We start from the raw sequence: 22,099 nt of genomic DNA, 5'->3' as shown, positions 1-22,099 counted from the left end.
TTATTGGGGCACAGCCACACCCATTTGTTTATACATTATCTATGATTGCTTTCTCCTGGCACCAGCAGAGTTCAATAGTGAAATAGTTTGTGTGGTCCCCAAAACCATCTGCTCTGATTGATTGAGAAGCTTCTGATGTTGTTGCATTACTTCTTTGTCCTCTTCACTCCTTGTCCCCTCTTGCCCTAGCTCAGGCCTGTATATCAAGGCCTTTTCCAAATACAGACAAGCTCTGTGACTTTCTGAATAAAGGACAAATTGGGCCAGTGCCATGCTCACCATTGCCCCACCTTTGTCATATGTCTGATTATTGGGACACAACCCAGGTGCTCCCATGATGTGCACCATGAAATGGAATGATCAGATTGTTCGTTTGGCTCATTTCTAACCTGCTTCTGAAGATAAGATTGAATTTGACAACAACGGCAGCTCAGGTCTTGCAGAACACCTGCACACACTCAAGCTATTTAAGTGGAAAGAGATCTGTAAGTGTAAGTGCATAGTTTTTGGAAAAGAACATCTAGACAGACTCGTTTTGATTATTAACTTCAGCCCTTCTCCAGTACATGATCACAGATGGGCTCTCGATTCCCATGGCTCTGTTTTTAGCTAAGAGTATGTGACACATGCCAGGTGTTTGGCAATTACATCTTGTTGAACGTGGTCACTCATGTGGAAATACAAAAATCACTCACTGTTTGAATCAAGAAAATTGTCACTGCCAAACATGTTTCAGATATTCTTTTTCCTGAAGTGTTTTCTCCCTGCCCATTTATAACCAGCTGTCTTTAAGGCATTATTTTTCCTGAAGAAAGGACTTATTAAAATGAAAGAAAATAACTTTGGCAGGGATTGTTCAATAGTTAAACTCTAAGTTTCAAGTGAAAACTTTGGCTTTCTTTTCTGCATTCTTTCAAGGCTTTGCTCTGTGACCCTGGTTTAGCTTATCTGGTCTTTCATCTGTAAAAAAAAAAAAAGAAAAGTTTAAGTTTATATTCACTCATTCCTCAAGTGATCTAGTGAATGATTGTTGTCCATGAAGTTTTTAGATACCTTGCTGAAAGAGATGATGGAATTTCAAAATTAACCCCCGTGACAACAAAAGCCAGTACATTTCCACTGCCAGTACTTTGTGATAAAGAGTGATTTATGTCCATACATGCTCCCGACTTGCAGAGTATTTTGGAGTGATACAATCATTGTATAATTTTATGCATCTTTAGCTAAAGGGAATGAGAAGGAATCTGGCTAAAGAGAAGAATTTTCTATGGGGAAGGAGAAATTGTACAGAAATTCAAAAGGAAAGACTTTAAAAACTTATTTGTTAATTTTTTTTTTTTTTTTTTTTTTGCTTGTGTTGGTTGAAATTTCAATTAAGTCACCAGAAACACATATTGAATACATGTTACATTCAAGGCACTATTGTGGATACAAAGACATTTTAGAAATCCTCTTTTTGAAATACAAAACGTTTTTTGGAGTAAAAACATCACAAGTTCAAATCCTGGCTACACCTTTTACTGGATGTGTTACCTTGGAGAGCTTACTTAATTTATCTGAGTCTTAATTTTCTCATCCAAAATTGGAGGGAATCATTATATACCCATCCCTTACTGTTGGAGTGAGGAGGAGGAAATGAAGTAAAGTATATAAAGTGCTCAACAGAGTGCCTGGAAAGGAACCAGTAGTAAATACTAGCCATGTGATTGTGGTTGTCATATTATAAAGTATTTCACAATTGAATCTGCTGTTGTTAAGAAAAACTTTCCAAAACTTAGATCATAGAAAGATTACAGTGTGCCCTTTCCGTGTCATCTAGAACGTTATCTTCATGCCCACCTAAGGTGCAGCGAATGTAGGCAACTTTGATTTCTTATTTACTTGATTAAACCCAAGACTTTATAAAATTAGATGACAACTTGTAAAAAAATTGATAAACTGAAAGAGATGGGAAGGAGATTTTGTCAGATAGAGATGTAGATGATTTCTTTCCATTAGAAAAGTATTATGGGTTTTTTCCCCCATCTGACATTAAGCATTTTTTGTCTCTCGCTTGGAGATCTTGTTTCAGCATTCTTTCAGAGACTATAAATGCTTAAGGAACAAGCATTCTCCTTTGGACCAGCTATACCATCCTGCTGGCTCCTTCATTTGTGAGTTAAATAAATCTTCAAAATATGTTCATTTATTGTATGTATAACTATGCTTTTAACTTCTTGAAAATTATAATTTGATAGTTTATAGCCTCATCTTTTCCCTCTCCTCTTTGAACTTATTAGGAGAGAATAATATTTGAATCTTCCAGGATGCTCACTGAAAGAGCTGAAATTGTCTTGGTATTAGAGGGTTAGGATCTTTCATACAAAAGAGCTATAGTTAAGACCAAAAAAAAAAAATCATCGTACCTCAGTGCCCAACACACAGTAGATTAAATGTACTCATCCACAATCAGCACAGACTCCAGTCCTTAGACATGAACATACCCTTACAATTTTGAAACCTAAGTGTGTCTACTGTGGACAGCATATAGTTAGATCTTGTTTTCTTTATCCAGTCTGATAATCGCTGTCTTTTGATTGGATTGTCTAATCTATTTACTTTACAGTTATTGATACAGTTGGATTTATGTCTGCCATTTTGTTTTATTTGCTTTCTACATGTCTCAGGTATTTTTTGTTCCTGTCTTCCTTCTTTACAATTCTCTTTTGTAGTAAGTAGACATTTTCTAGTGTATCCTTTTAATTCCTTTAATTACATTTTAACTTTTTAAGGTTTTTTTTTTTTTTTTTTTTTTTTTTTTTAGTGGTTGCTCTACAGCTTACAGTATACATCTTAATTTATTATAATTCACTCCTAATATTCTAACCTAATTCTGGTAAGATATTAAAACTTTATTCCTATATAGCTCCATTCCCTACCCCTATTTTGTGCTATTACTGCTATATATGCGGTGTCTGTATATGTTAGAAACCTAAAAATACATTGTTATAATTATTGCTTTACATAATCTTATGTCTTTTAAAGCGGCTGAGAGAAGAAAGGAGAGCAAGTATATATTTACAGAGTTTGTTATATATTAACCTTCATATTTATTACTTCTGGTTCTCGTCACTTCTTGTGGATTGGAGTTAGCATCTGATGTCATTTCCTTATACCATATCCTCACAATTTAACTTCTTCTTTAGAAGTAGACTTTACAATTTTTATGAGATGTGATAAGAAGTATTAGACTCTTTCTTGTGTGTGGGGGGGGTGGTTCTAGAGAAATATCCATGCCTTACCTAATTCAGTTTAAGACTCTTGTCAAAAAGTTTTAACTTTACATCCAAAATAAGAACAAGATATTCTTATATATCTTCCACATACAGAAGCACTTCCACATACAGAAGCTCTTCCACATACAGAAGGACAAACACAAATATTTCATTATTACTTAATCCCACCCTGAATCTTTTCTTCCTTAGAAATACTTTTAAAACATGAAGAAATCAGAGGGTTTTTTTTGTTGTTGTTGTTGACACTAATTTATTCAACAAACTTCAAGGGTTTTGGTAATCTAATGGAATAGCCTTTGACTCTTTGACCTAAAATGTTTTCCTGGGAAAAGACAACTTTGGGCTGGGCACGGTGGCTCACGCCTGTAATCCCAGCACTTTGGGAGGCCGAGGTGGGTGGATCATGAGGTCAGGAGTTCGAGACCAGCCTGGCACACATGGTGAAACCCTGTGTCTACTAAAAAATACAAAAAAATTAGCTGGGCGTGGTGGCACGCACCTGTCATCCCAGCTACTTGGGAAGCCGAGGCAGGAAAATCGCTTGAACCCGGGAGGTGGAGCTTGCAGTGAGCAGGGATCGTGCCATTGCACTCCAGCCTGGGTGACAGAGTGAGACTCCATCTCGGAAAAAAAAAAAAAAGACAACTTTGTTTTTTGGTGGGAGTGGCTTTTGCTTTCGGTTTTCTTTTCTCCTTAAGTTTTTGGGAATTCTGATAAGCAACTGAACTGTTCATGACCACACTATGCATTTTAATTTTTAAAAGTCTAGCTCTGGTGACTAATTGCTCCGTTTCTCCAAGAGAAGAAGGCCTGAGCTTTCACCTCTAGCAATGTTTACAGTCAGATAATGAGGTGAAGGCAGGGAGAAGAGATCTCTTCTTCGGGTGGCAAAATGGGAAATAATCCTCGTGTTTCTCCTCTTCACAAAGAGACCACACTGAACCAATTGTTTAGTAGTGCTTCCCAAACTTCAAGGCGCATGCTAATTACCTGGAGCTTCGTTGAAATGCAGATTCTGATTCCAAAGGTGGAGGGTGCAGCCCAGTGCTCTGCAATTCTAACAAGCTCCTGTGTGCCGCGGATGTTGCCAGTGACTGGGGAACCAGACTTTAAGTAGCAAGGGTTAGCGCACTCATTCTCAAACTTCCTGTACATTACAATCGCCTGGGGGATTTTTAAAAATTACTGATTCCTGGGGCCCATGCCCAGAGATTCTGATTTAATAGACTGTGGTTGTCATAGTAATGTGCAGGCAGGCTGGAGAGTTACTGAGAATTACAAGTTAAAAGTGCAAGAGACTATGATCAAGTCAGGAATATCATAGCTCAGTCTATGCATCACCAGAACCCAGGTTCTGTGTCAGCGTTTGAGTGTCTTCATGGCCAGGATGTCCTGAATATGGCTACCAGATAAATCAGATTTCTCTTTTTTACATTGTAAACCAAAAATAAATTCTAAGCCCCCAACCAACTGAATGGACCTCCCTTTCAGCCAAGGGAATTCCAAAGTAAACCTGAAAAACTAGTTCAGGCCATGATGGGAAGTGGGAGGGTCGGATGTGCCTCATGATACCCTCCTCCCTTTGGAGTTTAGGCACAACTGACCAGCATTAACATTAAAATGGAGCTCTTAAGACTGACAAAGCAGACTCTTTGTAGCAAATAAGAAACTAAATTCCAACTTGACTCTAGTATAGCATCACATTGACAAATAGCAGGCCGTGAAAGAAAGCAAAGTATTTTATCCCCAAACATATTTCTTTGACATATTTTGAAATGGCCCTGCAAAGCTGCCTATTGTGAGGAAAATCTACTTTCTGTAGCGAATCCCCTTCTCTTTCCAGGTCTTTTCTTGATCCAGGAACTTAATTAACTAAGACTATAGCACTTTTTTAAGTTTGGTAAGAGACATTTACCATCTAATTTGTCTGAAGCCTGCTACCTGGAGGCTTCATCTGCATAATAAGAACCTTGGTCTCTACAACCCTTTACCCTAACCCAGATGCTCCTTTCTACTGATACTGGGTCTTTAGATAACAACTTAACTCTTTCAACCAATTTGCAATCAGAAAACCTATGAATCCATCTATGGATTCCTTGGGCACATGTTCTCAGGACCTCTTGAGACTGTGCCTTGGGCCTTGGTCACTCATATTTGGCTCAGAATAAATCTCTTCAAATATTTTACAGAGTTTGACTCTTTTGTCAACATCATTGATCCATATTCAGTACAACTTTAATACAACTAATAAAGGAGGAGACCACCCCTCATATTGTCTTATGCCCAATTTCTGCCTCCAAAGAAAGAAAAAGTAAAAACTAAAAGGCAGAAATGAAATCCACAAGCAGACAGCCCGGCACCACACCCTGGGCCTGGTAGTTAAAGATCAACCCCGACCTAATCAGTTATGTTATCTATAGATTACAGACATTGTATAGAAATGCACTGTGAAAATCCCTATCCTGTTTTGTTCCGATCTAATTACCAGTGCATGCAGCCCCCAGTCACGTACCTCCTGCTTGCTCAATCAATCATGACCCTCTCACACGTACCCCCTTAGAGTTGTGAGCCCTTAAAAGGGACAGGAATTGCTTACTCAGAGAGCTCGGCTCTTGAGACAGGAGTCTTGCCGATGCCCCCAGCCGAATAAACCCCTTCCTTCTTTAATTCGGTGTCTGAGGAGTTTTGTCTGCAGCTCGTCCTGCTACACTACAATTAGATCTCTATATAGTTGCAGCATACCAAGAGAGCCATCTGCTAAGGTGCAGGCAATAAAGGAATGCAAGTAGAATATTTAGAAACAATTGAGATACTGACGGACAATGGCCATATCTTATACAAATGGACAGTGGTCCGATCATATAGGACAACAGAATCCTGACCCACAATCTCTGCCAAGAATGGTCAGGACTTGGTCAGTGACTGCCAGCCTCCCTAGTTTTTGCCTCCACTTTCAACTCAGGACCAACCAGAGAAAGGCAAATATGCTCCCCAAATCAATCACGTAAGATGCCCCATTTCTAATTGTCCCACCTCCAGCTTCCCCATGCTGGCAACCTCTAATCAGAGCATACTCGGAGCCTTTTTTATCCTACCATAAATCTTTCCTACTCCTCTGCCCACCTTGGAGTCTCTGCAAGTGATGGTGGCTGACTCCCTTGCTCTGAATAAAGAGCTTCTGTTTGTTTTCTTTTGGGTGGACTTTGTTTATTTCCACACAACAATGAAACTAAGAGTCAGTTTGCTTTTCATTATCACCATCCACCAGAATTTCTGAAAAAAATTACAGAGATACAATGCTCTGCCTAGGTAAGGGTGGACTGCTCCCATCACCTTGTCTCCCTTGGCAATGTCACCACTTGTAACACTTTTTCAGCTAGCTCTTACAACACAGCTTGATATCCAGGCTGCCCTGGAACTCCACACATATTTTCTGTTTCTGAATCTGCTGCTCCTTGTGACCCCATCTCTATACCCAGGGGCTTTCCTCCACTTCTAGAGACCTTTGTTCAGCTTCCGTTCTAACTGTTCTAGGCCACGATGCTTCTAGGAGGTCACAACCTCTAACTCCTCTCCTTTCCTTGTCCCAGCACTTTCCCCCACCCTGAGCTTGGCTCCAAACCTCAGTTTTTCACTTTGGTTTCTATTGTTCTATTTCCTGCAAATTGGTCCCTAGCCCATTACAAATTAACATTTATAGAATTGCATAATTAACATGAGATAAATCAAGAGGCTCTTATCTATGAAAAAATGAGCATGTGCATTCTCCATGTGTTATTCAGTCAAAATGCAGTTGATAAACTGCTTCCCAAAGTAGTTTATCAGATTATGACAAGGCACATTAAACCTAGAGGTATAGTCAGTTTAAAAAGAAAAAAAAAAAAAAAGCCACTGTATCTGTCGGTTAGTTTTGCCTCAGTCCCCCTCTCCTATTCCATCTACCCCAACTCCAAAATGCATCTCAATTCTCTGAATTTCTGGTATGTGTTGAAAACTACTTGCCAGCACATTCTTCTGACCATCTTCATAATGGATGGAAATAGAACAGGGAAGGATTAAGAAGAAAAGTGCTAAGAAAAATTATCTAGAACTTGGAAATAAGGCCAGGAGAGTTCAGGATATCCTTTCAATGTCATAATAGTATGTTGGTTTATAAGCCCACCCCAGGGCCTTCCATAGGAAGATACCTTTGAATAACTTGCTATATACCATTTGTTAAAGATCCCAGACTTTGTGAAGTGACTTGTTAAGTTGTATAACGTCTAGTAGAGATGCAAATCATTTTCCCAAAGATTATAGTTTTATTGCCCTGTAGGACATTAAGCAGTTTTGTATCCAACCTAGCAATCTCATTCAAACACTCTTCTTTTTTAATGTCTATAAATTTCCAATGCTCTTTGAGATACCTTTATTATCTCATTGGTTCCATCATTAATTAATTGAATTAAACCTTTGACCTGACCGTGATTTTAACTTTTTGAAAATGATACTTTGAAAAGAGTCATGAACAGTCGACATGGGAGCCAGTCATGGCAGATGTGATGAATGAAAAAGAGAGGCCAGATTTATCAATGTAGCTATTCTAATCCTTTCACAGATTCCTGCTTCTAGTTATTTTTTTTGTAACACATACTATTAACTTCCCTTTAGGAACCATAGCCTCAGAAAAGCTTTTCCACAACATTAATTACAAGAGGAATCTGGAAAGGTACATAACATCTGCGGCCTCTAACCTGTGTGGTAATGGGCTGGTGGGAGTCTTGGGGATTACGCGAGTAACTAGCACACAATGGAAGCAGCCCTCCCATCCTCATCCCATGGGGAACCCACGGGACAGAGGACTGAACCAGCCCACCATTCCCCAGAGCCAAACTAGGAAAGAAAACTGGCTTTTCCAAAATGATAATGAAGCAGCATTGTTGTATGGGGTAAATACCTGAGATTCATTGTCTCACGGTCACAGAAAACTAGAATACGGATACACAAGGAGTGAGCTTAAGAGCAGAAGTTTAATAGGTGAAAGAAAGAGAAGAGCTCTCTCCCGCAGAGAGAGGGGTCCTGAATGGGTTTCTGCTTCTGAGGTGAAATGTAGTGTTTTGTTTTGTTTTGTTTTGTTTTGTTTGAGACGGAGTCTAGCTCTGTCGCCCAGGCTGGAGTGCAGTGGCACGATCTCCGCTCACTGCAAGCTCCACCGCCTCCCGGGTTCACGCCATTCTCCTGCCTCAGCCTCCCTAGAAGCTGGGACTACAGGCGCCCGCCACCACGCCCGGCTAATTTTTGTGTGAAACGTAGTGTGTTTTATAGATGAACTTGAGAAAGTGGTGTCTGATTTATATAGGGGACGAAAGATTGGTCGGGCCAGGTGTGCCATTTGCATAAGGCACGAAAAACTGGTTAGGACTAGGTGTGCCATTTGCACAGGGCACGAAAAGCTGGCCACCCACACCCTGATCTTTTTATTACGCAGATGGGTCCGCTACCTGTCTGGCGCCATGTTGCCTGTTCCTTTACTGTACACATGGTGACAAAGAAAAGGGAAGATGGAGCCTCCATGTTGAACATACCTGGCCCCCAGGTAGCCCTTTTCTTTTGGCACCACTGCTGGCATTCACCTGTGCAAGCTTCCACCTTGCTTATCTATGTCTGCAGCTCGATTTTTCAGGCTGCTCTTTGTTCAAAGAGAATAATTTCTTGGCTGCTTTTTGTTAGAAGGAAAGCCTTGCCGAGGCCTCTTTTACCCTATCTGCCTAAATAATTTATTTCTACCTCCTGCATCAATGAGGCAGCTTAACTTGTGCCTAAAAGTCAATCACAAAGACCCATGTTGGAGCAGTAGCTATTTCATAACAACCTGAAAAAGCCCAAACACCCTGCAAGTTCTAATATCCAACCAAGGAGAAACCTTAGCCTCCATGAGGGAGAGAAGTACTTGTCTGTGAAATTTGTTGGCAATAAAATATTTAAACAGCTAGGTCCCTTGATATAGTTCTGACATTGGGGTGTGTATGTGTGTGTTTACAAAGGAATCTTTTTGTTTTTTTCTGCTCAAAAAAGGAAGAAAGATCTTTTCATGTTTTTATTTTAAAAGAAGCCATTAGGTCCTACAAGGTCAGCGGCCTGCTTCTTTTCTGGTTTCTTATCTCACAAAACTCCTTGTCATTAACTATGTGTTTTCAATCACCTAGTGTGTATTTAAGTGGCTTTTTCTGATTTAAAAGGTATTTCATTTTTTGAAGATATTATAAGGCACGTTCATCTCTTTATTGTAGTATAGGCATTCAGGCTGCTGTTTGCACTGTGGTCTGCTATTTTATGTGCTATTTTGTATTTATCTGGCTCTGAAGCGTGTAGTCTGAAATGTTGATCTAAAGCATTCGTATCTCAAACCTTATGGAGGTTTATTTAGTTAGGCATGGCTTGAAATACTAAGGTGACTGAGTGAGAACATAAATGAAAATCTTATTTTTAAAAAATCTCCTTAACTAAAAATACCTAGAGTCGTTCCATATTTTGAGAACTCTTTAACAAAGCTGTTTGGCAGTTATTAGCTAGAAATGCAAAGGGGTGAGCCAGTTGCCTAGAATGATGCCCTTTTAATTATTGGATGAACTTTCTTAAATATTGAAAACAACTTAAGGTTGTGTACATTTTGTTTTGCTTCAGTCTAAGAATTTATCTATCCCTGAGTAATCTAGAAAGCAGATCTGAGGGATCGAGCAGGTGCAGGGTTTTGCTATTACAGTTCTGCAAGACCAAACAATACTTCCTTCTGTGCTTTCACCCTGAAAAAGATATCCTGAACAGGGGTCTCCCAATGCTTGAGGTCAGTCTCCAGATCAGAGCTGTGTTCTCTGGACACTCACTTGTTTTCTGAACCAGTGAGAGGTGAACAGTCTCTGTTGTCCCCTTGCTTTTCCTGGCTCCCCTTCCTCCCACATACCTTTGCTATTTGTCCGGAAACACAGGCAGGAATATAAATAACTTAAATATACAGTGTTTTCCTTAAGTGGCTGGTTATTTTGCAATAGATTGTTCGAGAAAATCTCCCCGAAAAATTGCTGCTTCCTTTTGGTGATGTTAGCTCAGGCTTTCCCCTTGTGTTTTCCAGAAAATTCCATGTTCAAGAAGCTGAACTTTCGTGCTCCACATAAAAGCTTCGGGGTATGCTTAACCTTCTCCCTCTTCTGAACTGCGTCTGACATTCGAATGTTCCCTGTCCTGCTATAGGAAGATCTTCACTTACTGCTTCTAATTGGATTTGTAAGGATGAACTTGTCTATTTTCCCCTTTAGTCCTGCCATGAGGCTAAGATGAATGGCCTCTCATAAATTGCTGGCCTGGTCATTTATATGCAACACCTGCGTGTTATTATCCCATAATAACACGGATAATGAAACTGAGTGGTATAAAACCAGCATCGAGTGGGGAGGCTCATTAAAAGAACGGCTTTGTTACATGGCACCCCTGTTAGTGGCAGTCTTTTCTTCTGGCATGGCCTTCCTTTTTCGTAAACCTGGGGCCTTTTAGGCGGGACCTGGCTTTTTTTTTTTTTTCCTTGCCCCAAGGTATAGAAGGAGGAGTTGGCCTTCTCCCAGTCTACTCAGTCTCTAGACTGTGCTGTCCAATATGGTGGATGTGAGCTGCATGTGGCTTTGAAATACATTTGAAATGTGGCTAGTCCAAATTGAGATGAACAGTAAGTGCAAAATTCATACCAAATTCCAAAGTCTTCATACAGAAAGGTAAAAGAATATCAAATACCTTGATTTTTTCATATTGATTATATTGAAATGATAATATTTCACATATTATCACTTGAACATTGACGGGGTTAGGGGCACCAACTGCTGCACAGTAGAAAATTCAAGTATAACTTTTGATTCCCCAAAAACTTTGCTAATAGCATACTGTTGATCGGAAGCCTTACCAATAACATAAACAGTCAATTAAAACATATTTTGTGGCCGGGCTCGGTGGCACACGCCTGTAATCCCAGCACTTTGGGAGGCCGAGGAGGGCAGATCACAAGGTCAGGAGATTGAGACCATCCTGGCTAACACGGTGAAACCCCATCTCTACAACAAATACAAAAAATTAGCCGGGCGTGGTGGCGGGTGCCTGTAGTCCCAGCTACTCAGGAGGCTGAGGCAGGAGAATGGCATGAACCCAGGAGGCGGAGCTTGCAGTGAGCCGAGATCACGCCACTGCACTCCAGCCTGCGCCACAGAGCGAGACTCCATCTCAAAAAAAAAAAAAATTTTGTACGCTATATACTGCATTCTTACAATAAAGTAAGCTAGAGAAAGAAAAATGTTATTAAGAAAATCATAAGAGAACATACATTTCCTATTCATTAAGCGGGAATGGATCATCATAAAGGTCTTCATCTTCATCATCTTCGTGTTGAGTAGACTGAGGAAGAGGAGGGGTGGGTCTTGCTGTCTCAGGGGTGGCAAAGGTGGAAGAAAATCTACATATAAGTGGACCCACACAAGTCAAACTTGTGTTGTTTAAGGGTCAACTGCATTAGGTGAAATAAAATACATTATTAAAATTAACTCTACCAATTTTTTTTACTTTTTTTTTTTTTTTTGAGACAGAGTCTCGCTCTGTTGCCCAGGCTGGAGCGCAGTGGCGCGATCTCGGCTCACTGCAAGCTCCGCCTCCCAGGTTCACGCCATTCTCCTGTCTCAGCCTCCCGAGAAGCTGGGACTACAGGCGCCCGCCACCACGCCCAGCTAATTTTTTGTATTTTTCGTAGAGACGGGGTTTCACCGTGTTAACCAGGATGGTCTCGATCTCCTGACCTCGTGATCCACCCACCTCAGCCTCCCAAAGTGCTGGGATTACAGGCGTGAGCCATTTTTTACTATTTTTTAAAATGTGGTCACTAGAAATTTAAAATTCCATTTGGCTTGTATTTGTGGCTCACATTCTGTTGCCATTGGGTACTGCCATGCTGGACAATCGTCCACCATCTTCACCAACAGCTGTCCACCTTTGCAGACCACACCATTCCATTGTGATGGCCTCTTTCCACCTATATGGGCTCCCCAGAAACTCCTTAGTTGTCCTCAAAGTTGGGCTTACCATTTTCCTCCACCCAACTCCAAACTATCAACCAAGACAACTTTAACATGTATTGAAATCAAACCAATAAGCATTAATGAGTTGCTTACTGGCTCTGGATTTATATTTTTTATGAGTAAAAACTAGATTGCAAAGAACATATAGTTTATTAAGGGAGAAAGGACTACAAGCAAATAATTATAATAAAGTGAGAAAAGTTCTAGAATACACAGTATGTATAAAGTACTACTACTGGACTCAAGAAAAGCAAGATTGATTCTGCCTGTGATTATCAGAGGAAGTGAGATGCTGCGGGTGAAGGAGTTCATGGAGGTGGAAAGTGCCCGTTAGATGACAGAGCTGCAGGAGACCATAGGAGGCAAGGCTGCAGAGGTGTTGTGGGACCATATGATGGCTCTGGTGGGTGCCCAGGGGGCCAGGCTGCATAGGACCAGATGGTGCTATGTAGATAAGGATGCACAGATGATGGAGCTGCATGGAGCTGTGGGAGACAAGGCTGCTGTCCTGCCAACTTCAGAAGCATAAGAGGAGAGTTTTGGTGGTAAAGCTGGAGCAGGGTAGGGCGCAGAAGTTGTTACGGGAGGAGGATAGGGTGCTTAGTGGTCTCAGCTGTCAAGCTGTGTTGGTCCCCATCCTGTGCACACACTTCTTTTCGTGCATACCTGCTAGGAACTATCAGAAGGAAGGAGCTGGAGAATGTGCCAATGTGTCACTCAGCTTCTGCAAAGATGTGCAGATCTGCTCTCTAACAGGAGAACTGCTTTTGCACTGAAAAGTTTAGCAGAAACAATGACCTAGTTCACTTGCCTCAAAGCTGGCTGACTTGCCCAGGCAATAGGCTGGATGTTTATTAAAAGTGAAAACTCACTCTCCAATAAATGCCTTACTTGTCAGAACCTTCTCTCTACCTCTCCATGACACAGGATCCAGGGTAATGAGCAGTTACAGAATGCATGCACTTTCTTTGCTCTTGAAACCCAAAGACAGAACGTAGGAGGACCCCCTCCGCCTTAGTGTGTTACAGATCATTTTCTGGTGCAGCCAGGATGGGATATTAGAGAGCAGTCAGTCAGCTCCACAGCTGTGTGCCCGGAACTGACACACAGCCCCATCTCTGCCTTCATGGTCACACATGGAGAGGGCACACATGATGTGGGGTGGAGGGTGCTGGGAGAGAGAAATGCCTTACTCCAAAAAAAGCCAATGTTGAGGTTAGGTTTATTTTACTAAAAAAAAAAAAAAAATTGAGGGCAGAGTCTCTCTACCAAGCCAGAAGCAGAGTGTTGATTCTCTGGAAGATTGTTGGCCCATGGGATTACCTGCAGAACTAAAAAACAAACAAGCAAAAAGCCACATCCCCGGAGATTATAATTTAATTGGTGTGAAGCTTTTTTTGTTTTGTTTTTGAGAGCTCCCTAGGTGCTTCCAATATGCAGCCAAGGTTGAAAAACCACTGGCTAGATTTTGAAAGTCCATCTTTTTGTTTGTTTGAGATGGAGTCTCACTCTGTGGCCTAGGCTGGAATGCATTGGCGCGATCTTGGTTCACTGCAACCTCCGCCTCCTGAGTTCAAGCGATTCTCATGCCTCAGCCTCCCGAGTAGCTGGGACTACAGGCGTGTGCCACCACGCCTGGCTAATTTTTGTATTTTTAGTAGAGATGGGGCTTCACTATGTTGGTCAGGCTATGCTCAAACTCCTGAACTCAGGTGATCCGCCCACCTTGGCCTCCCAAAGTGCTGGGACTACAGCATGAGCCACTGCTCCCCCGGCTGTCTTTTTTTTTTTTTTTTTTTTTTAGCTTACTGATTGCCACTGATTTTCACTTAAATTGGGAGGAGGTAAAATTGAGGTCATTGATTCAGGGTTTGGGAAACTGCATGGGCAAGTACAAAGTAGCTGAGAAAGTCTAGGCTGTGTCCAGGGGTGAGAAATCAGGGCTAGCGCCTGAAACCTCACAGCATTAGCCCTGAAAGGGCAAGAAGAAGTGCAGATCTTATCTTTCTCTAAGACCTGTGATTCTCAAATAGAATCACCTGAAGGGCTTGTTAAGCCACAGATTGTGGGGTCCCATCCACCCCCTCACTTTCCAGATTCAGTGATAGGGTGGAGGCAAAAAATGTGCATTTCTAACATGCTCCCAGGTGATGCCAATGTTGCTAGCCCCAGAAATACAAGGGAGAACAGGATTACTTAAAATGAAAATGCAGCAAAAAGCCCCAGGCATTTTTCCTGAGCACCTACTACGTACCTGGTACCACAATGTACCTGGGGATACACAGGAGGAGCCACAGTTCCTGCTGTCCATAGCTTGGCAGTGTCTTGATGCAGAGACCTATAGACAAACACTTCCATTTTGTTAGGTTCTATGGAGGAGACTTCCAGTTCCCTCTCCGAGATGTGGGAGTTAGAAATAGCGTGGCTCTAGGCCGGGGGCAGTGGCTCACGCCTGTAATCCCAGCACTTTGGGAGGCCGAGGCAGACGGATCACCTGAGGTCAGGAGTTCGAGACCAGCTTTGCCAACATGGTAAACTCTGTGTCTTCTAAAAATTTAAAAATTAGCTGGGCACGGTGGTGCACACCTGTAATCCCAGTTACTTGGGAGGCTGAGGCACGAGAATCACTTGAACCTGGGAGGTGGAGGTTGCAGTGATCTGAGATATCATACCACTGCGGTCCAGCCTGGGCGACAGAGCAAGACTTCATCTCAAAAAAAAAAAAAAAAAAAAAGGAATAGCGTGGCTCCCACCCTTATAACATCAAAAAGCCAGATGGTCTGGGCTTAAAATGATTAAAGAAAGAAAAAAAAAAGCCAGACAAACTGCAAGTTCAAACCTTTCTTGAATCCATCAGAAAGCTGAGGTCACAGGGCAAACAACTAAGCCAACATCAAAGGACAGACAGACAGTGGCAGGGGCAGATGAGACCTGAGCCCTTGTTTACCTGAGTCAGAGGCAGCTGGACATGAGTAAGAAGAATTCACTAGAATTTTTTTAGCTTGTTTTAAAAATTATTTTTTGAAGTCTCATGTGGGTTTTGAGCCACAGTTTGAAATTCATTTTGAAACAAGACTCCCAGCTGTGCCACCTCTAGCTTCCCCACAATGACAGCTGGGCCATAGCAGAGGAGTGAGGGAGGAATATGGAAAGAACCCAAAACTTCTATTGTATCAAGATCCTTCAAGCCAGGAATGAAAGTGGATGAGTTTGTACTGTTGGGGAAAGCCCTTGGCAGCTCTGAACCTTAGTGTTTTGGGTACCCAAAGGGCAGCAGGAGGAAACTCAGTCAACAGCACCCACACTAACTGCCGCAAATGGTATTTCTTCCCACAGGACGTCTGCAGTCCAAGGATTGAGTCAACCACAAGGATCAATAAGGATTCACTTTGGTAGCAATTTCTACCACTGATGGGCTTGTCCCTTTGCAGATCTGGAGACACCCCCAGAGCTCTTCTCTCCGACAGTGTTTCCATTCTAGGGCCATCCCAGCACAGCCTCCCAATAAACTCACCCTAAGTTTCCTTGTAATAAAATAAGCCAAGTGAAGGCAGGCAAAATCTTTAATTGCCAATAGTTAGGCAACTCCTGTAACCTTTTCTGCACATAAAAGTTATGGCCCTGTAGGTTTGAGATAAAACTGGATTGTTATTGGAAGAGCTGAGATCTGGAAATAGTTTTGCTGGACTTTCTGAAGTCTTTAATCCCATAAATATATATCATTTTTATTTTATGTGGACTTTTGGATAACATAAAAGAATTTAATGGAAAAAATGTTCATCTTCCAGGAAAACACTAATAACTAAGATTTCCTTCTTAATGAGAGGCCAACAGGGGTCAGGCTAACTAGAGAAGAGAAAGATAATTCCTCATATATTTTATGTTCCTTATTCTTTGTACCTTATTTTTCATAGCTCTTATGAGCCCTGAACCATATGAGTCTGTGAACCATACTGACTGGGAAAATACTCAACTCGGTCCTTCCCCTCAGAATTGGTGTGGATTATTTTTACTTACTGTGAATCCAGATTTACTTCCAGACCACCCCTTCTTTACCGTTGCCCACAAACCAGGAACTCAAGGAGAGATGTAGCTGAATAAGAAATGTTCTTTTATCTTAAACAATTTTATAAGAAAAAACCAAACAACTCCATCAAAAAGTGGGCAAAGGATATGAACAGACACTTCTCAAAAGACGACATTTATGGAGCCAACAGACATATGAAAAAATGCTCATCATCACTGGTCATTGGAGAAATGCAAATCAAAACCACAATGAGATACCATTTCATGCCAGTTAGAATACTGATCATTAAAAAGTCAGGAAACAACAGATGCTGGAGAGGATGTGGAGAAATAGGAATGCTTTCACATTGTTGGTGGAAGTGTAAATTAGTTCAACCATTGTGGAAGACAGTGTGGCGATTCCTCAAGGATCTAGAACTAGAAATACCATTTGACCCAGCAATCCCATTACTGGGTATATACCCAAAGGATTAGAAATCATGCTACTATAAAGACATGTGTGTGTATGTTTATTGCACCACTATTCACAATAGCAAAGACTTGGAACCAACCCAAATGTCCATCAATAATAGACTGGATAAATAAAATGTAGCACATACACACCATGGAACACTATGCAGCCATAAAAAAGATGAGTTCATGTCCTTTGCAGGGACATGGATGAAGGTGGAAACCATTGTTCTCAGCAAAATATCATAAGGACAGAAAACCGAACACTGCACGTTCTTACTCATAAGTGGGAGTTGAACAGTGAGAACACATGGACACAGGGAGGGGAACATCATACACCAGGGCCTGTTGGGAGGTGGTGGGCTGGGGGAGGGATAGTGTTAGGAGAAATACCTAATGTAAATGACGGGTCGATAGGTGCAGCAAACCAACATGGCACATGTATACCTATGTAACAAACCTGCACGTTGTGCACATGTACCCTAGAACTTAAAGTATAATTAAAAAAATTAAAAACCACTAGCAAAAAAAAAATGTTGTTTTTTTGGTTACCAACATAAAATAAACTTTCTAGATTTTCCAAAAATTTAATCAGATATCTCAAATTTCCCGAAGTCCTGTTTGTTGGTGAATCCTTGGTATTTCTTTGAATCGTTCACTTTCAGTAATCCCCTCAAGCTAATTTTATCGTGCAGAGAAGAATCAAATCTAGTTTCCAAATATTCAGAGTTGTGAGTCTAATTTTATCCCCAAACTGAAATATTAGCTAGTTGTCCCATAGATTGCCCCTGGTCTCACCAACCTTGTTTTGGATCTGCTGAGGAAGTCTCACATCTAGAATCTTTAAAATGAAGTTTTGATCCTGATTCCCAGTTCCATATTCTGGTCTCTATATAAATTTCCCACCACATTAATTGATAGTTAATTATAGGACTCTCTTGGAACTGGCCAACTTCTCCCCATCAGTAATTGACTCAGGCCCAAACTGGATGTCCTGAACTGGCACTGGACGCAAGGTGCCCCTTTGTGTCTACTCTCATCTGAACCCTAGAGCTGAAGCTTGACCATTCTAAATTGGTATGCAAGACTGGAGTCCACTGAAACGGGGCTGGGTGAGAGCACCTGGATTAAAATCCCCCCACATTTTCCCTGGCAGTTGTGTTACCATTTAGGTTGAAAGAGGCGATCTTTGTGAGTGGAAATCCTCCAATACACTCATGATTTCACCAAAGACAAGTGTGACATATACTTCCATTCACTTGAACATTCACATGGATTTTCTAGAAATTTCTAAATACTACCAGAATTAAACACCTCATGTCCTAGGAGAATAAATACAAAATAATCTGGGGTTTCACTTTCCACGATTTCAGTTACTCATGTTCAACCAAGTTTGGAAAATAAGTATGAGTATAGTATAATAAGATATTTTGAGGCTGGGCACAGTGGCTCACACCTGTAACCCAGAACTTTGGGAGGCCAAGGTGGGCTGATCATTTGAGATCAGGAGTTGGAGACCAGCCTGGCCAACATAGTGAAACCCCGTCTCTACTAAAAATACATAAACTAGCCAGGAGTGGTGGCCCACACCTGTAGTCCCAGCTACTTGGGAGACTGAAGCAGGAGAATTGTTTGAACCCAGGAGGCAGAGGTTGCACTGAGCCAAGGTCACACCACTGCACCACTGCACCACTGCACCACTGCACCACTGCACTCCAGCCTGGGTGACAGAGTGAGACTCCATCTCAAAAGAGAGAAAAAAAAAAGATATTTTGAAAGAGAGAGACACCACATTTATTTAACTTTATTACAGTACATTATAATTGTTCTATTTTATTTTTAGTTATTGTTCATCTCTTGCCATGCTTAATTTATAAATTACACTTTATCATAGGTATGTATGTGTAGGAAAACACAGTTCATATAGGGTTCGGTGTTATCCAGGGTTTCAGGCATCCACTGGGGGTCTTGCAATGTATCCCCCATGGATAAAGGGGGACTACTCTATATCTTCACACACATACTCACACAAATAGGTCACAGAAGAGTTTCACTGCATGGGAAAGGGATTATGCTGGTGAAATGCTAAGCCAAGTATCGGTGTCCATTTGCTCATTCTCATTAGGATTAAACTGAAAGCTGTTTATCTGCTGCTAGTTGCACAGGGATATATCTTGGCTTTACTTTCCAAATGGTTTCTTGGCACAGTTTCATTGTTAGGGATATGGGATCCAAGACAAAACAAAAACCAAAAAAAAAACATTGTGCTTAAGGAGTATACAAGAATTATGATTCCTAGATCTTTATCTACCTTGATGTTTTGAAAACTTGCTTTAAGAGAAATAACATGGGTCTGGAGTAGAAGGACAGGAAGGAAGGGGAAGCTGAGAGAACAGCCAGGAAGCCGGGACTAACAGCTATTCTATTTTTCTGAACAGGGGGAATAAAATTAGACAAGAGTCACAAACGCATGAGTGTAAAATAACAGCATGTCTAAGCAGGGCAGGGGTGTGGTGAGTCCTTATTGCTTGTGGGTAAAGGACAATTAAAATTAGTTTATGAAAAGTTCATAAAGATGAATAAAGTTAAAGTACTCAGTGTGGTATTCCTCTCTCTCTAACACAGGCTTTTCCTGCTGTAGATGTGTGAAGGGCGTGCTGAGATTCGATTTGCTCACCACCTCAGTGGATTTCTACTATACTTACAGATTCAATACCAATTTCTTTACATTTCTGCCTTTCAACATTAAACCAAGGTGTGCCTAATGACGACAACAGCTTTCAACCAAAGGTCACAAGGACAGCTTCACAGGTCTGAGTGACGTATCCACCTGATTTATCTCTATGCAAAAGTCTTCATTTATGCCTTCTTTCTTTGTTCTTTCTCCAAACCAACCACTGTAAACTACACAACATGGCTCTCTGCTTATTCATTTTTTAAATTTTTGTTTATTTATTATACAGAGATGGGGGTCTCACTATGTTACCCAGGCTGATCTCAAACTCCTGGCCTCAAGCAATCCTCCTGCCTCAGCCTCCCAAAGTGCTGGGATTACAGGCATGAGCCACCATGCTCAGTCCATGGCTCTCTGTTTATACCTCAGTTTTAAAAATCAGAGTAAATGGTCATCTTGGGCATTTGTTTTTCTGATAAAAGCTTCATAAATGTGCACACTCTTTTGCATCTGCCTGCTCTCCCCACAGGCCTGTTGCTGTCCAAACCAGTGTGAAGAGTATGACTTAATGGAGAAAACTACTGCTAAAAACAGTCCATTAGCCCATTGGATGAATTTCTTGGACTGCATTAAAATCAGTTCAATCATTTAAAACAATTATTAAGTGCATAATATATAGCGGACCATTTTAGGCATGGAACACAGCACAGCAAATAAAACAGACACAAATCCCTGCCCTTGTGGAATTTAGACCCTAGTGGTGATATAGAAAAAAAAAAAAAAAAAAAATGAATAAAGGGAAGAGGGTTGGGAATGCCCAGGGTGGTGGTGGTGGAGCAGCTTTATATCGGTTGATCCAGGGATGTAATGTTTGTGGAGATGTTTCAGCAAAGAAGGAGAAGAAGGGAACCAAGCAGATGTTTGGGAGAGAACATTCCACGAAGGTGAAATAACAAATGTGAAGGTCGTGGGGTGAGACTGCCCTGCTGATGGCAAGGCTACACTGACGCCAGGGTGGCTGCAGGGAGCAAGGGAGGAGGGGAAGCATAGTTTGGAATTATAATTAAAATTTTTTAAAAAGCCTTCTTTCTCAGCCTGATTCCTACTACAATAATATTTCTGATTTTTCCTTCTTACTTTAGACAAGATAAATGATTTGAGGTATGTTATTACCAGAAATCATTAAAAAAAAAATAAGGCCATGCTCTCTGATGTAGTTTCAATTATTACATTATTATCATATATGAACATATTCAGACTAAAAAAAAGATTATCATAGTCATGATAGTCACCACTATGACCACTAATGATACAGTTACATCACAGTTTACATAATCTCATTTGACCTTGTGATAATGCCTGGATAAGGGCTGCTTTCCCTTTCTGCAGATAAGGAAAATTGTCCAATGCATTATGTGACTTGTCCAAAATTGCTCAGCTAGTAAATGTTGGAGGAGGGGTATGGACTAGAATTCCAGTATTATTTTTGCTAAATTACATGACTTTCAGTGCCAACACCTGCTCAGAACATCTCTACTCTCTATAATTTGCCCCTTTAAGAGAGAAAAGACCTGTAACTAAGAAAGATTGGTTTACCTAATAAGGAAAAAGTAAAATGAACAATGACATTTATTATAAAATTGTATATCATACTAAAAATGAGATACCTAAAATCTCAATAATAAGACAGCACAACCTAAAAGCTCAATAATGAGAGACAGATAAGTGTGGAATACTTACAGATGTGTGGAACACTATCATTCTATAATAATAGAACAAGAGCCACCCAGAGATGTCTACAACCTAATTTCCAGATTCTGTGTATATGTTACTTGGCAGGGAGAAGGGGAAGTAAGGTTGCAGATGGAATTCGGTTGCTAATCAGGGAGATTATTGAATGGGCCTATATTAGACCGTTCTCACATTGCTATAAAGAAACACCTGAGACAAAGTCATTTATTTATTTATTATTATTATTTTAGATGGAGTCTCGCTCTGTCGCCCAGGCTGGAGTGCAGTGGTGCGATCTTGGCTCACTGCAACCTCCTCCTCCCAGGTTCAAGTGATTCTCCTGCCTCAGTGTCCTGAGTAGCTGGGACTATAGGCACACACCACCACACCCAGCTAATTTTAGTATTTTTATTAGAGATGGGGTTTTACCATATTGGCCAGGCTGGTCTCAAACTCTTAATCTAAAGTTATCCTCTTGCCTTGGCCTCCCAAAGTGCTGGGATTACAGGTGTGAGCTACCTCAACCAGCCGAGACCAAGTCATTTATAAGAAAAGAGATCTCACTGGCTTATGGTTCTGCAGGCGCTACAGGAAGCCTGGTGGAGGAGGCCTCAGGAGGCTTTGACTGGTGGTGGAAGGCAAAGTGGGAGCAGGCACCTCACATGGCAAGAGCAGGAGAGAAAGATGGGAGAGGTGCCACACACTTTTAAACGACCAGATCTCATGAGAACTCACAAACGCAAGGACAATACCAAGAGAGATGGTGCTAAACCATTCATGAGATATCCACCCCTATGACCCAATCACCTCCCACGAGGCCCCACCTCTAATAGTGGGGATTACATTTCAATGTGAGA

The 22,099-nt window shown here is 41.2% G+C and overlaps 1 long non-coding RNA gene across 1 annotated transcript in view; it reads right to left on the bottom strand.

Moving 5' to 3' along the window:
- Positions 1-3: 3 nt before the first annotated feature.
- The window catches only part of LOC105478133 (uncharacterized), a 50,560-nt gene continuing 28,464 nt past the window's right edge, over positions 4-22,099 (bottom strand). Inside the window, exon 3 of the long non-coding RNA XR_985173.3 lies at positions 4-960. This is a non-coding gene — a long non-coding RNA (uncharacterized lncRNA). The remainder of the gene's footprint in view (positions 961-22,099) is intronic.

Source organism: Macaca nemestrina, chromosome X (assembly GCF_043159975.1).
Source record: "Macaca nemestrina isolate mMacNem1 chromosome X, mMacNem.hap1, whole genome shotgun sequence".
Classification (NCBI taxonomy): Eukaryota; Metazoa; Chordata; class Mammalia; order Primates; family Cercopithecidae; genus Macaca; species Macaca nemestrina.
The sequence above is the reverse complement of the archived record's forward strand: the minus strand, read 5'-3'. Positions and strand labels throughout refer to the sequence as shown.